This window comes from Zootoca vivipara, chromosome 14 (genome assembly GCF_965207765.1).
Source record: "Zootoca vivipara chromosome 14, rZooViv2.hap1.1, whole genome shotgun sequence".
Classification (NCBI taxonomy): Eukaryota; Metazoa; Chordata; class Lepidosauria; order Squamata; family Lacertidae; genus Zootoca; species Zootoca vivipara.
The window spans coordinates 12278250-12294522 of NC_142597.1; the positions used below are offsets into that span (position 1 = coordinate 12278250).

The 16273-nt window shown below is 45.5% G+C and overlaps 1 protein-coding gene across 6 annotated transcripts in view; it reads right to left on the minus strand.

Annotated features, from left to right (window-relative positions):
* PKNOX2 (PBX/knotted 1 homeobox 2) overlaps positions 1 to 16273 on the minus strand; it is a 411946-nt gene that overhangs the window by 349021 nt on the left and 46652 nt on the right. For 4 of the 6 annotated variants that reach the window (XM_088658019.1, XM_088658018.1, XM_088658021.1 and 1 more), the window contains exon 2: positions 5968 to 6070. The exons of 1 other annotated variant lie outside the window; for it this stretch is intronic. The gene's annotated coding sequence lies outside the window, so the exon portion shown is untranslated. Of the gene's footprint in view, positions 1 to 5967; positions 6071 to 15390; positions 15420 to 16273 lie in introns of those variants that run through there. One more of the 6 variants, XM_088658016.1, reaches the window with a different exon arrangement.

Genomic DNA, 16273 nt, shown 5'->3' on the forward strand with positions numbered 1-16273 from the left:
TGCCGATCAGAAGGTTGGCGGTTCGAATCCCCACAACAGGGGGAGCTCCCGTCGTTTGGTCCCTGCTCCTGCCAACCTAGCAGTTCGAAAGCACGCCAGTGCAGGTAGATAAATAGGTACTGCTCCGGCTGGAAGGTAAACGGCGTTTCCGTGCGCTGCTCTGGTTTCGGTGTTTTGTTGCGCCAGGAGCAGCTTAGCCATGCTGGCCACATGACCCAGAAAAACTGTCTGCGGACAAACGGCAGCTCCCTCGGCCTGTAAAGCGAGATGAGAGCAACAACCCAAAAGTCATCTGCGACTCGACTTAACTGTCAGGCATCCTTTACCTTTACCTTTTTACATTCGGCAGAGACTGGTTGCATGGCAACATGTGCAAATGGCTTCATTATTAGGTCCATGCAGCATATATTCAACACAAAAACAGTGGCAATTTGTTTTTGACAAAGGACAGCTGGACATATAAAGGGCCCCATTACCTTCAGTAGCTTAGGGCCTCATCAAACCTAAATCCAGCCCTGGCCAGTTCCCATATAGCCCATGTATAGAAGAGTCAAGCCTATGCTGTATTTCTGCAGCACAATTTAGACCCAAGGGTGATATCCAGCTAAGTTCTACAATGCAGGTCCTACAATGCAGGATGCATTGCTACAGCAACCCTGATAGACAGTTGTCCAGCCTCTGCTTAAACACCCTGCATCAAAGGAGATTGGACCACCTCCCAAGGCAGTCTGCTCCCCTACCAAATATCTCATAATATTCGGGAGTTTTCTGTCATGGTTAGCCAAGGTATGCTGCCCTGCCACTTCTAGTCCTCTCTCTCTGCAGCAGCAATCCACACCATCTTTTGCGCAGCAGCTGTATCAGTGATAAAGTGAAGGTATATTTTATACCATTTAGCTCCACTTAGTTGTAGCTGGTGGAGTGTTTCAAGGAATGTTTGATAATCCTGATGCTAACGGACAAGGAAGCAGAAATTGCTGCAGTTTGCCTGCTCGTTTGCGGTCAAGAATGGAAATCACTCAAGCAAATACGATTGGTATGCATTCGCATCATTGTTGTTTTTCTAAGTCTGCGAAGGAGATGCAATTAATGACTGTCTAAGAATTGGTTTGATATTTCTCTTAGATTGAAATGAACGTAACATACACAAACAGTTATGTAGGCTCACACTTTCTGGAACAATACGTGAACTGAAACACAGCCATCCTTTGGAATTTGCACTTCTCTGAATTTTGCAGCGCAGTTCTCCAACCATGCAGTATGCAGAAAACTCAATATATTAGAGTGTGCAAACAAATGCCTATACAGTGGTACCTCGGTTTAAGTACACAATTGGTTCCGGAAGTCTGTACTTAACCTGAAGCGTACTTAACCTAAAGCGAACTTTCCCATTGAAAGTAATGGAAAGTGGATTAATCCGTTCCAGACAGTCCGTAGAGTATTTAAACTGAAAATACTCAAACCGAAGCGTACTTAAACTGAGGTATGACTGTATTCACGAGAAGAACATGCTAAATGCATTATATCAGGCGGAAGTGATTTGCAAAAATGTGTATATTAGGAGGAACTTTCTGATTGATTTTCATAAGAATCACATTGATGTGGAAATGCAAAGAGCAGGTTGGGAAAATGAGAAATTTAGAAAAACTTAAATATGCACATCCCTAGGCACATGCAACTGTGCCTCAAATAAATCTCACAAGGGGCATTCAACACACTACCCTTACATCTGCAGTAGGTGGATTAAAATAGTAATACTGACCCACCTTACAGGGTTATTATAGGATTGCACACACAATCGATTCTAGGTGAACATTGGAGGATGGATGGCAGCTAACAGATTGAGGTTGAATCCTGAAAAGACAGAAGTACTGTTTGTGGGGGACAGGAGGCAGGCCGGCGTGGAGGACTCCCTGGTCCTGAATGGGGTAACTGTGCCCCTGAAGGACCAGGGGCGCAGCCTGGGAGTCATTTTGGACTCACAGCTGTCCAGGGAGGCGCAGGTTAATTCTGTATCCAGGGCAGCTGTTTATCAGCTCCATCTGGTACGCAGGCTGAGACCCTACCTGCCTGCAGTCTGTCTCGCCAGAGTGGTGCATGCTCTAGTTATCTCCTGCTTGGACTACTGCAATGTGCTCTACATGGGGCTACCTTTGAAGGTGACCCGGAAACTACAACTAATCCAGAATGCGGCAGCTAGACTGGTGACTGGGAGCAGCCGCTGAGATCACATAACACCGGTCTTGAAAGATCTACATTGGCTCCCAGTATGTTTCCGAACACAATTCAAACTGTTGTTGCTGACCTTTAAAGCCCTAAATGGCCTCGGTCCAGTATACCTGAAGGAGCGTCTCCACCCCCATCATTCTGCCCGGACACTGAGGTCCAGTGCCAAGGGCCTTCTGGCGGTTCCCTCGCTATGAGAAGCCAAGTTACAGGGAACCAGGCAGAGGGCATTCTCGGTAGTGACGCCCACCCTGTGGAATGCCCTCCCATCAGATGTCAAAAAGAAAAACAGCTACCAGATTTTTAGAAGATATCTGAAGGCAGCCCTGTTTAGGGATGCTTTTAATGTTTAATAGATTATTTTATTTTATTTCTCTGTTGGAAGCCGCCCAGAGTGGCTGGGGAAACCCAGCCAGATGGGCGGGGTATAAATAATAAATTATAATTATAATTATAATAATTATTATTGTATAACATTTGAAAGCACTCACACAAATATTACAACTTGCTACCTGCTACTATTTCCATTGCAATACTTCCTGGTTAGGTTTTATACGTTGATACATTGGTCTGCTTCTTAAGTCTTGAGCGACTGGATTGGATTGGTGGTATTAAAAATCCCTAAATGTTTTTGCTTTAAAACAAATGAAAAGTACATGCACAAAATGCTGGTGGAGGTGTGTGGAATCCCCGAGCATAGATTTGCTATGCATTCTAATCTGGCCTTGCAGTTAGACCTTTCCCTTTTCTATCTTTCTTTTAAAGAAAGCTTCTGAACATCACGTTTTATTCCCTGTGGGCAAGGATGGCTGAGGAATTCTTCTCCTGTTCAATGGATTGGTAACAGAAAAGGTCAATTGGAGCCTTGGTTTTCTGCAGTCTCCAGTCCCCCTAAGGAAGTGGTTTTAAAGTGGTGTCTGAGATATGCGCACATGCTATGCCATCCCTGGGAGGATTTGTAGTGGACTTGGCGCCAGCGCTGCCTCCTTAGGATGCTTGAAGCTTAGGAAGAAAGAGAGTGGCACAGGGTAAATGGGATCTGCAGGGTGCTGTGCTGTGTTGTGCTTGGTGGGGGGCAGATTCAATCAGAGGGAAAACTTTTATGTTAGGCACTTCTGCTCTTACAACAGGAAATGTGTATCCAGCAGTGGCTGGGACCCTGTAGCCCTGATTGGGAGGAAGACAGGGAGCCCAACAGTAGGTGGCGCCAGAGCAAATGACAGGTAGAGCCATCTGATTCTAGTCTTGTCAGTATTCTCCTCCCGGTTGAGTTCCACAAAGGGCAATGCTGAGACTAACAAGGAGGAAGCTGACAGGCAGTGCCACCCCCTGGACTGGTTGTAAATAGGAAGTGAGACAGATGAGAAGCTGGCTGAAGGCAGGCTAAGGCTGTGGGGGCAGTTGACTCATTTGCCTTAATGGACCAGCCTTCACTGTAATGTATCACTTTTATACTAAGCAAATATAGGGTGTTTGTAATGTAGTCAAAAGCCAGCAGATTAGTAAAGATACTGCAACGGGGAGAGATGGTAAACCAAGAGATGGTAATTCCTAAGAACACGAGAAGAGTCCTGCTAATCGAGAAGCCCATCTAATCCAGAAGCAGGACATGAATGAAACAGACTCTTGTGAATTGCAATTCCCCACAATTAGTATTCAGAGGCATACTGCCTCCAACAGTGGACAGCTAAAGTATGCAATGCACCATCACGTGACACAGTGGTGGTCACCTACTCAGCTGGCTTTAAAAGGGGGCTAGACAAATTCATGGGGCAAGGAGCTAGCAACGGCTAGAAGCCATGAGGGCTGTGAATCACCTCTGAATAACAACTGGTGGGGAATGTGATTCTTATCCTCTCTGACTATTGGCCATGGTAATGGCTGGGGCTGATGGGAGTTGTAGTTCAACAACAGCTGATCCAATGTGCAGGTGGCAAATTTCGTGCCTTGCAGAAAGGCCTGCTGTTAGCCTCTGTTCATGCTCCAGTGCTTGCTCAACCAAAGGAATTAAAAAACTCAAGTACTACTGTCCTTTAAGTCATATATATATATATATATATATATATATATATATATATATATATATATTCCCATCAGTTATTGTCATAAAGTCCTCCTAACATACTCTGAATGCAAAGTTGCAAAATTCAGTTCTAGAGAAAGGAAGTGCAGGGGTGCAGGCAAGTAATCTTAGAGTCTTTGCCTTGATGGTTTTATATGTGTCCTCTCCACCCGTTTCTAGCTAGCAACGTTTATCTGGTAATATGCTGCATTTGGGGGGTCCTCTTGCTCATTCTGCTGAGCAGCCCCCTGGCATAGCTGCCAGGTCTCCCATTTTTCGCGGGAAACCCCCCCTATTTTGTTACCGTTTCCCGCTGTTATCCCGAATTGATTATATCCCGTAAATATCCCAAAAAGCTCCTGCCAGCGGCCATGTCCCGGCTTGTGGCTGTCTGCGATTTCTGGTGCCCAGACATGCAGACACGGGCAGCCCGGCACCGGAAGTCACTTCTACACATGTCCGGACATGCGTAGAAGCGGCTTCCGGTGCCGCTCTGCCCATGTCTGGGCACCGGAAATCAGGCGGCGCTGGCACCGGAAGTCGCTTCTACACATGTCTGGAGGCGACTTCTGGTGCCGCGTCACAGCTGATCCCGGATTTTTCAATCCGGGAGTTGGAGGGTATGCCCCCTGGACGTCTGACCCAAAGTCCTGGCCTGACAACCCCACTGAGAGAAGGATTATGTCCCTATCAGGTGTAGATGGTTGATAACCTTGTACTGAACTACAGAGCTCGATAGACACCATCAACCAGTACATCCACACAGAGAAAAGTAAGTGCTCTGGCTACAGGTACTCCTGGAAGCTATGCAAGCATACAGCTGCTCATCAAACCAGGAGGCTGGTGGTCAACAAGGCAAGTCCTGTTACACATCTGACAGTTTGACAGTTCTCCTTAAATGTGAGACATTGAGATTCCTCCTTGGCTACCTGAGTCCCCAAGATCACATGGGGAAATATCAACGTGCTTGACCTGGGCAGTAAATGTAATATAAACACTGACAATTGGAGAACAGCCTTTACCAAAAGTGGCATGGGCTTTCAAGATGCTCAAACTCAGGACAAAAGGAGAAATGTGCCAAGACGAAGGCACGCTTGGCAAACCCTCACCGTGATCAACTCCTGCCCGCAAACCTATGTCCCCACTGTGGAAGGACGTGTGGATCCATAATTGGCTTCCACAGTCACTTACAGACTCACTGTTAAAACTGTGTTCATGGAAGGCAATCTTACTTGGCTACGAGTAATCGCCGAAGAAAAAGAAGACCCACTGGTACACAGACACTAGGTTTTCATTAACTGGAATTAAAAAAGAAACAGAAGTTTGTATCCAGCTAACTTTTACCCAGAGTAGACCCATTAGAATTAATGGATGTACAGTAAATTACACATGGCTGTTAATCTAACATTCTCTGTCCACTAGTGTAAGATTTCTGCTTATGTAGTCTCTTGCACAACAATGTCCAGCAGCCACCAAACATTTTGCCACTGAAACAAACATCAGTGACCTTAACTTAGTGCTACAATGGAAAAAAAAAACCCAGGTGGGTCAACTCTGAGTATAACTAACATTGGACACAACCCGGATTAATCTCATTAAGAGCATACAATTCTTCTAAGACTTGGGGAGAAGAGGCCATTGAGAAAAGCACAGCAATTCATAGAGAGAGATCGACATACCATTTTGGACTGCTTGACAGGTGGAGATAGAGCAGCTTGCACTTCCAAATTTATCTTCCAGATCAGGAGTGTGCACATGTAGAACCATCAATAACTTTGCCACCTTTGAAGAAAAGATGGAATAAGACCTCTCTAATAATAATAATAATAATAATAATAATAATAATAATTTATTATTTATACTCCACCCATCTGGCTGGGTTTCCCCAGCCACTCTGGGCAGCTTCCAACCGAATATTAAAAACAGTAAAGCATCAAACATTAAAAACTTCCCTAAACAGGGCTGCCTTCAGTTGTCTTCTAAAAGTAAAATAGTTGCTTAGTGCCTTGACATCTGCTGGGAGGGCGTTCCACAGGGCGGGTGCCACTACCGAGAAGGCCCTCTGTCTGGTTCCCTGTAACCTCACTTCTCGCAATGAGGGAACCGCCAGAAGGCCCTCGGTGCTGGACCTCAGTGTCCGGGCAGAATGATGGAGGTGGAGACGCTCCTTCAGGTATATAGGGCCGAGGCCGTTTAGGGCTTTAAAGGTCAGCACCAACACTTTGAAATGTGCTTGGAAACGTACTGGGATAATAATAATAATAATAATAATAATAATAATAATAATAATAATAATAATAATAATACCTGGAACCACCTATAAGGATATGAATCCAATGGAGACAATTTCAAAAAATCACCACAAGAACACACAGTTAAGAGTTAAGCTCTAGGTGCTCTTGCCTTGATGTAAACCAGAGATTCATATGCTAGCTGCAGTCGATACCGTCAACCTATTTGTCTATCTCAGGGGTCCCCAGACTACGGCCCGAGGGCCAGATGCGGCCCAATTGGCCTCCCAATCCGGCCCGCGACGACCCCCGCCGCCCACTGCCGCCGCCCGCTCTTGCGGCGCTCCGCGGCGGCGCACTTCCAGATCTAAAAAAAATCGCCAAAAATCGTTTCTGCGCATGCGTATGGGCCTCTCCCGACCCAGAAGAGGTCATTTCCGGTGCACTCCCGGGTCGGGGGAGGCCCATACGCATGCGCACAAACAATTTTCGGCAATTTTTCCGGCCTGGAAGCGTGCCACCGCGCCAGTAAATGGGTTTGCGCATGCGCACTGGCGCGCACTCCCACACCCTCCGGCCCACTGCGCACGCACTCCCCCGCCCTCCGGCCCGCCGCACGATCGGCACGGCGGGCGACGGCCCAAAGGCGGGTAAGTCTGGGGACCCCTGGTCTATCTAGTGAAGAACTGTCGACTCTAAGTAGGGCTGACTCTCTACAATCTTGAGCAGAGAGTCTTTCTTCATTGCTGGATCCCTGAACCTTTCTAACTGGAGTTGGTGAGGACTGAACCTGGGACCCTTTGGGGAATTATAGGGACAGAACTACCCAAATTGTAAAGGAATTTATTCAAGTATGCCACTACAGCGGCAAGAATGTTATTTGCCCAAAAATAGAAAGAAGAAGTCCCGACGAAAGAAGAATGGATACAAAAACTTGTGGAATATGCAGAAATGGTGAAACTTACAGGAAAAATGAGACATCAAGATAAACATTTTATAAAATAATGGAAATGGTTGATTGAACATTTACAGACGAACTGTAAACAGATAAGGACATTAGCAGGATTATTGTAATAACCTGCAGTTTTATAAGAGTATACATTGAAAGCAGATGAATAAATGATTAAGTTAATTTGGAATATGCGGAAAATATAAAAAAAATAAATTTAAGGAACTGCAAAAAGGGGGAAGGAAGTCGAGTTTCGAGATATTAAAATGATTGTAAAAATGTTGAAATGTATAAAAATGAAAATCATAATTATTATTATGTTTTTTTAAAAAACCTGGGAACTTCTGAATACATTCCACATGCTCAACCCTCCCCTATCATTCTACAGCAACAAGGAGCTCATAGGTGCAATGGGCATCTTTCAACATAATTTTATGGCCGTTGTGTGATCCAGGTTCTACAGGCAGGATCCAGGGAGCCCCTTGAGGGAGCACACGAGGGAGTTCCACCATTTTTCCTGAAGTCTTCCCACATCTCAGAAACAACTGTTCTAGAGACATGCATGATAGGAAAGCTTCATCACCCAAGTAGAATTTGGCTTCTGATTCTCTGAATCTGTGTTCAAATTTATTTCATTTCACCCCATCTATTTGGGTTTTTTTTTAAAAAAAAATTGAACAACTTGTATATGCTGCTTGATTGTAATCAAACCTCAAAGCGGTTTACAAAAGAGAACAGAGCGATCAAGTTATCAATAAAAAGGATTAAAAATGATTATTTAAAACATTCAATGAATAATTTAAATCGGCAATAAGCTAAAACCAGATCAAAACACATGACAGCTTCCCTAACCAAAAACAGTTTTTAGCAGGTGCCCAGAAGAGTACAGTGAAAACCCGTCCCTGATGTCAATAGGGAGGGAGTTCCAACATCTCAAAGCAACGTTTAGTACATCTCAAAGCAATTTCAGACTGAATTCAGAATAAATTCAACAATAAAAAGCAATGCCATATATTTGCCTGTGCCGGTTGCCCCCTACCCAGCCTGCCCCACCTTCCAGAACCACTGCAACTGAGGAGCCCCCTGCTTTCTCCAGCTCCTCTCCTCCCAGGCACAACTTCCATCTATTTGTTTGGTGGCAAGGTGCTTTTGGTTGTCCTGGGCAAGAAAAAGTGACTGACAAATTTCAAATCCAAAACAGACACAGACTGGGATAAATATCTCCACTTAAAAAGCTTGTTGGGAAAAACTGAAGGTCTTCAGTAGCGACCCAAAACACAGCCAAAAATAGATAATCTTCTACTGAGGGCCATGCCCTCTGTTGTTGTAAACTTGCTAATACCCTGCACATTTAAGGAACAGTTGTCCTAAAGCAGGGGTGGGGAATTAGCCCATGGGCCAATCTTGGCCCAGCAGGGCATTTTCCCCAAGCTATACCCACCCACCCACCAGCTGTCATCATTGGTGATGGAGCCAAGCAGTTCATTGCAATCACCTCCCTTCCAACTCTGTGAAACCCAGGTAGCACAACCAATCACGACTTTTCAATAGCCCTGGGCTATTTCACCCATTGACCGAGAAGCGCTGCAACATCAACATAGTCTCGTGAAAGTTTAGCACCAGGAGTCCGAATTATTGGGCATGGGCCAAGGCTTACATCCCAGCAGGGGACCTCTAGAGTCTGCCCACATCAGCTGTTCACCTGCCTTCTTCAGACACCTAGCAAGTGTTTAGAAGCTGGAACATCTTAGGCAATTTATAACCAAAATTAAAGAAGTTAAGTAAGAGAAGGGACTGGTTTCAGAAAGTTAAAAAATACCAGTTTGTTTTTTTTATCCCATCGGCCTTAAATGTCATGACTGACTTGAACCAAGACTTTTAGCACATACCTATGCCTTGATTCAGGTGTGAGTCATTGCATCGTGAAACAGATGCACAAACACAACACCGCCATGACTGGGGACTCGAGCAAGCTCAAGCTGGAAGAGCTGGGAGGAGGGGGAAAATATTAGACGGTTGATTATGGAATACAGGGGTACCTCTGGTTACAAACACCTCGGGTTACAAACACTTCGGGTTACAGACTCTGCTAACCTGGAAGTAGTACCTCGGGTTGCAAACTTTGCTCCAGGATGAGAATGGAAATCACGTGGCGGCAGCAAGAGGCCCATCAGCTAAAGTGGTACCTCAGGTTAAGAACGGTTTCAGGTTAAGAACGGACCTCCAGAACAAATTAAGTTCGTAACCAGAGGTACCACTGTACACTTTGGGATAGATCAGGGTCTTTGGTGGGTACTTCAAAACACTTGGGGGCAACAGGTCCACCACACAATTTTGCATATGCTAATTTATAATTTCTTTCTTTCTTTTTTTGGGGGGGAGGGGTTCGGGCAAGTCTATTCAGACATGCAGATGTTAAAAGGTAAAGGTACCCCTGACCATTAGGTCCAGGCACAGACGACTCTGGGGTTGCGGCGCTCATCTCGCTCTATAGGCCGAGGGAGCCGGCATTTGTCTGCAGACAGCTTCCGGATCATGTGGCCAGCATGACAAACCAGAGCAGCGCACTCTGGCAAACCAGAGCAGCGCACGGAAACACTGATTACCTTCCCGCCGGAGCGGTACCTATTTATCTACTTGCACTTTGATGTGCTTTTGAACTGCTAGGTAGGCAGAAGCTGGGACTGAACAACGGGAGCTCACCCCATCGCGGGGATTCGAACCGCCAAGCTTCCGATCAGCAAGCCCTAGGCTCTGTGGTTTAGAGACCACAGTGCCACCCGCGTCCCATGTTACATGTTACATGTGTTTTAATATTTTAAATGTCTTAATACCTTCCTTTAATCTATATTTTCTAATGTTTCATTTTATATCGTTGTAAACTGTTTAGAGCGGTTTTGATTTGTTTTAACAACCAAAAAGTATCTAAATTTTGTAAAATAAATATTAATTAAAGGGCCACCCCCTAACGCCAGATCACAAGAGGGCATCAAGTATCTAAGGAGTCCTGCAGGCAAAGAGATCAGGTCCCACATTTGTAGCATCACTATCTCAAAACCCTAAGAAAAACATGCATTTATTACATGAGCGCCCATCCTTCCCCCCCCCCCCCCACTAAACTGATTAATTAAATTAATACAAAGACTGTCTTGTTGGGCACTCTCGTCTCTCTGCTTTTCTGCTCCTTTTTTTTTTTTAAGCCAGCCAGGCAAACAGGAAACAAAGGGTTTAATTCTGTCTGGTTTCATGAAGGGTGCTGTATGTCATGGCCAGGTGCTGGAACCCAGCCAGCTTCTTGGACCAGCAGCAACAAGGCTGTTAGACAGACCCCCTCAGCTCCACTCCCAAATTAAAAAATAAATATATCCAACCAGGCACACACACGCAATCAGCAAGAGAAGGCAGCCTGAGAACCAGCTCCAAATACCAGCACAGTAGGGAACTGGCAGAGCAGGCGCAGAGAAATGTTAAGAGAGCATTTGAAGGCAAACAAGCAAACGGCAAAAAGCAAAATGACTCGAAAGGGAAGAATGTGGAGTCTGTGCCCTGCGCTAATCCAGGATCAGAATGGTATCTGCCATCTATTCAGTGACACATCACATCTGCTAAGCACGTTCTAAATGGCACCTCACTTTATTAAACAGTCAGGCTGTTGGCTCAAATTTGCCTTGCTCCAGGAGGGCCTAACCTGAAAACCAATTTGATGGCACTGAAATATTCACTCGCATTCACAACCGTTCACCCTGCCCCTCCAAATGGAGAGTTAAAAATCGAGACAAATGTCCCATTTTATTTTGGACCAGCACATCTCTGCATCATCTACTGCAGTGTTTCTCAACCAGTGTGCCTCCAGATGTTTTGGGACTACAACTCCCATCATTCCTGACCACTGGTCTTGCTAGCTAGGGATGATGGGAGTTGTAGTCCCAAAACATCTGGAGGCACACTGGTTGAGAAACACTGATCTACTGTACTGGTAATTTGTAAGAAGGTGACATGTAAAGCAGGGTGGGGAGGCTTTCTTAGAACAATACAGTGGTACCTTGGAAGTCGAACGGAATCCTTTCCAGAAGTCCGTTCGACTTCCGAAACGTTCGGAAACCAAGGCACGGCTTCTGATTGGCTGCAGGAAGCCACAGAAATTGCGTCGGACAATCAGGTTCCAAAGAATGTTTGCAAACCAGAACACTCACTTCCAGGTTTGCGGCATTCGGGAGCCTGAATACCAAGGCGTTCAGGATCCAAGGTACGACTGTAATATCAAACAGTAGTTTATTTAAAATGTTTGATGTTGTATTATGTTTTTATATGTTTTTCTTATGATGTTAGCCGCTCTGAGCCCGGCCTCGGCTGGGGAGGGCAGGATACAAATAAATTATTATAATTATTAATTATTATTATTATTATTATTATTATTATTATTATTATGTGTGTTGGAAGCTTCCCAGAGTGGCTGCAGCAACCCAGCAAGATGGGCAGGATATAAATAATCAAAATGTTGTTGTTGTTGCTGCTGCTGCTGCTACTAATTCACAAACTTTTTGGCATGACAACACACAAGTCCACATTCATTTGTTATGGTGACAAATTGCATTATTGCCACAAGTGTCAGTGCAGTGTTATAATATGCCAACAAAACAAAAAGTTGTTAGTGGCATCCATCGTACCAGCATTATTTTGGTTTTACTCATAAAAGCCCATGATCCACCTGCGCAAGTTTTGGGATCCACTTGTGGTTTGCAACCCACAGGCTGGGAAACACTCACTGACCTAGGCAAGTCAGAAAGGGAGTATCTGTGGGTCCTACTTCGCAGACCTCTGTTTGAGGGACTCTCCTTCTTAAATATAAAGGGCCTTGAGGAAGAGGAAGAGAGGTCCTGAAGTCCCCCCCAGCAGCAGTGAGTATCTGGAGAGCAGACTGAACACTGAAGTGTAGATACAGAGGAATCAATCAGTGAAAATAGGATACACAAATGCATCGCCTTAGGGTTCACTGGTTTGCAAAAAATGTTTACAGGCAACTCCCCATGTACATGGGGGTTACTTTCCAAGGCACCGCATGCAGATGTGAAATCATATATAAGCGGAAAACCCATTGAAAATCCTTCAAACACCCCGTTCCCCCCTCCCGCCCCACCCCACCCCACCCCTTTCCGTGACGTTTCTGGGTTACTTCCGAGTTTGGCGCAATGTGCACATGCGCGACCGTGCACATATTAAGGGCGCCTAAATCAGTTGTATATTAGACAAAGGTACCTAACATGGGGCTGCCCTCGGTAGGAAATGAAGCTGTCAGATTACTGGCTGGGGTTCTGTTTAGCCCTTACAACCCTTGCATTAAGGCAGCCGCACCGGTTGTCAGTGCATTTCCAGGCACAATTCAAGGTGCTCATGTTAGTCTTCAAATCCCTCAATGACTCTGGCCCCAATACCTGAAAGGCTGCCTCCTTCCCTACAGACTCTGAAGGGTGCTGAGATTGACAGAGGGGGGCCCTCTTGGTAGTTCCTCTGCCCTCAAAGGCTTGGGGGGGGGCAGGAAAGCTCCTGCAGCCCATTGTGGCACCTCCTGTGTTGTCCGCACAGAAGTGTGTCCTGTCACCTTCATTATACAGCTGAATATGCACCTCTTTACCCTGGCTTCTGACTCTTGAAGGGCATATTTGTGGGACCCCCCCCCTATTTTCAGGGTTCTAAAATGTTTTAAATTGTTTTTAATACGGTCTTTCACTGTTGCAACCTGCCCTGGGATCTTAGGGTGAAGGGCATGTAATTAAAAATCACAATCATGTGTACATGAGGAGAAATGCTAATGAATGCTCATGGGGAGTTTATAAATAAATCAATCAATAAATAAATCACGAAGCGATGTGGGAGTGTGGAGAACTGAACATAGGACTGGGGGCGAAACAAGATGCTGAGGGAAACCAAAACTGAAAGATTGGCCCATCCCTAGTCTAGGTACATACACACAAAAGACAATGAAGTCCTTATAAGTTATATATTTTCATGACCTAAAAGGTCTCCTCCGCTCTTGTCACCACTACAGGTGGGAAACAGACGGCACGCAGACCTTAAGAAAAAGTGTTTGAGGGAGGGCGAAAGTCCTAGACCCACCCAAGGACATAAACACAATCAATGGCTGCATTGTCAAGCCCAGCGCGTGTCAGCAACCGACTCTTGCCGCTGCACAGTTCTCCAGGAAGAAGTCAGAAAGCACAAATTTAGGCTGTGATTTGATACAAATGGACAAAGTGGTGGGTACCTGCAGATAGCAGCAGGCATATCCTTGCACGTTCGTCAGTATGAAGAAGGAAAGCGAGGGAAGGGTACATTTATGTCAGGAGAGAACAGCTTCCCATCATGTGGTAACCACAGAGTGAGCTAGTCCCACTAAAGGATTTCGAAAGCTGCATCTTCTGGTGGCAGTGGTGGTGGGGCACAAGCATTTACACTTGTGAAGTGCAAACCTTTTCCTTTCACAAGGTTGTATATGAAAGGGCCAAACTAGATGGGATGCTAAACATGCAAAGTTGCATTCAATGTTAGTCCAGCACAGAGTAGATCCATTGAAATCGGTGGACATGACTAACTTAAGATCTTTTATTTTTCAAGAGGTCTCCTTAGAGTAGAATTTGGTTGCATATAATCCAGTGGATCGTATCCAACTAGCTTCTACTCAAAGTAGACCACTGAAATTAAAGGACATAAGTTAGGGCCAAGTTAGGGCCAAGATTATCAAAACCACCTGCCATTCACAGTTAAACTCTGTTCAGTTTATATATCATTTCATGCAGCCAGAAGGAGTCCACAGAGTGATTTACAGCAGCATACACACACAATAAATATCCTTTAAAACCAAACAAATACAGTAATACCTCCGCAAACGTCCGCCTCGTCTAGAGTCCATTCCAGTGAATGTCTGCGGCAAACCTGGAAGTCCCGGAACGGGTTACCTCCAGGTTTGCCGCTCGCACATGCGCAGAAGCGCTAAATCGTGCTTCACGCAAACCACTCCGCGCGCATGCGCAGACGTGGCACTTTGCCCTGCGTCCTTTTCGGCTAGCGGCCAGGGCTCCGGAATGGATCCCTGTCGCAAAACAAGGTACGACTGTATACGGAAATGCTGTGGCAACCAGGGGTGCCAACTTGAATAAAATATTGTGGGGGCCCAGGTAAGCCCTGCCTCGCATAATCGATCACATGATGTAGCGCGCACACACAATTTGAATGGGAATGGCCATCAACTTTGTGGAGGCCTGGCCCCTCAAATATTTTATTGTGGGGGCCGAAGCCCCTAGGAGTCGATTCCTATGGTGGCAACAAATATTCACCCAACACAAAATAACCATCCCACCCACATGAAAAAATAAGAACCAAAAGCTGTCCAAATGCCCAAGTGAGTAAAGATGTCTTTGTGTGGGGCCAGGATGACAAAGTTGAGGCTAGGCAAGCCTCTCCTTGAAGATGATTTTTTAATAGGGGCCAACTCAGAAAAGACCCATTCTCTTCTTTCTACCCTCCAAACATCTATTGTAAGGGAAAACACAGTAAAGGGCTTCAGATATTGGTCTCAGTGCTTATATAGGGAAAGGTTCTGAGGTCCTGAGCCATGCAAGGTGTTACAGGTCAAAACCAGCCTTTTGAATTGGGTCTGGGATTTTTAGGGCAGCAAAGGAGCTTTTTGGAACACCCCTGCCACACTTAAAATGTGATCACACTGAGAGATGGCTGGTGTAGCTGGATTCAAGCATGCAAGAACAATGAAGAAGAAAAATGTAAGGGAGAATGGAAATTCCACATAAAATCTCTAAGCAAAAGACAAGAACAGGTAGCCTCCTGCGTTATAGGTGCAACGTCTCAGCAACTCACATAAGGAGCTGACTTTGTTTTCACTTCTAAAAATAAAGGGGTTGGCAACTCACAAGACGATCAAACTGGGACAGTCTTTCTTCTCGCTAACTCGAAGTGGCGAGCAGCTCCCCTCCCCTACTGAGACAGCTTCCCAACAGAATCTCAGCAATTGACTTAAGCCTAAAATGAAAAGGCCCCCCATCTGCAAGAGGCAGCATGTGTACAGTATTCATCTCTGTTCTATTTGCGGTAATAGGCCTGCCCTCCAAAGAGAGAGGGGGGAGAGAGAGCGTCGGAGACTGCCTCGTGCCAAATTTTGCAACAATACGACCGACTCTGCAAAAGGGGAACTCCCACTTGAGCTGAGCCTTCCAAACTCACGGCACGCAGGGACCTCAACTTGACAAGTGAAGATCATAGACCAGAGATTATGCACTAAGCCCCTCTAAGGGTACAATTAATTCTGAGTGAAAAGGCTTCTGTAATTCACACAGAGATAAGAGCAGATCTCCCCAGTAATATCAGCCTGAAAAATTCGGTCTCTGTATAACAAAATCCAAACATAAATTGTTGCAGGAAAACAATAAGATGACCTACCTTGAGATCACCTTGGCTCCCTTCCAGGTGTTCTACCAGCAATGCTACTAAGCCAGATTGTTCACTTAACTACCCCCTAGTGAAATAGGTTTTATTTGGTGCTTTTAGCATACATATTCCCATAGGAGTCTCCATCCCAGCAGTTTTGAGATGTTTGGCTTCGGGGCGGGGGGTGGGTGTGAGGAGGAGTGAAGAGAGAAAAGGTAAATCGGTGCTTTGACTGCTTCCCTGTCTAGAAAGAGATATTTGAAGCTATCAACACTGGAGGATGGAGAGGAATTATTCAGCATGATACAAAGTTGTGTGCGCCATCTGGGAGGCGGAAAAGAAGAGGATGGAGTTCACAATCACAAAATG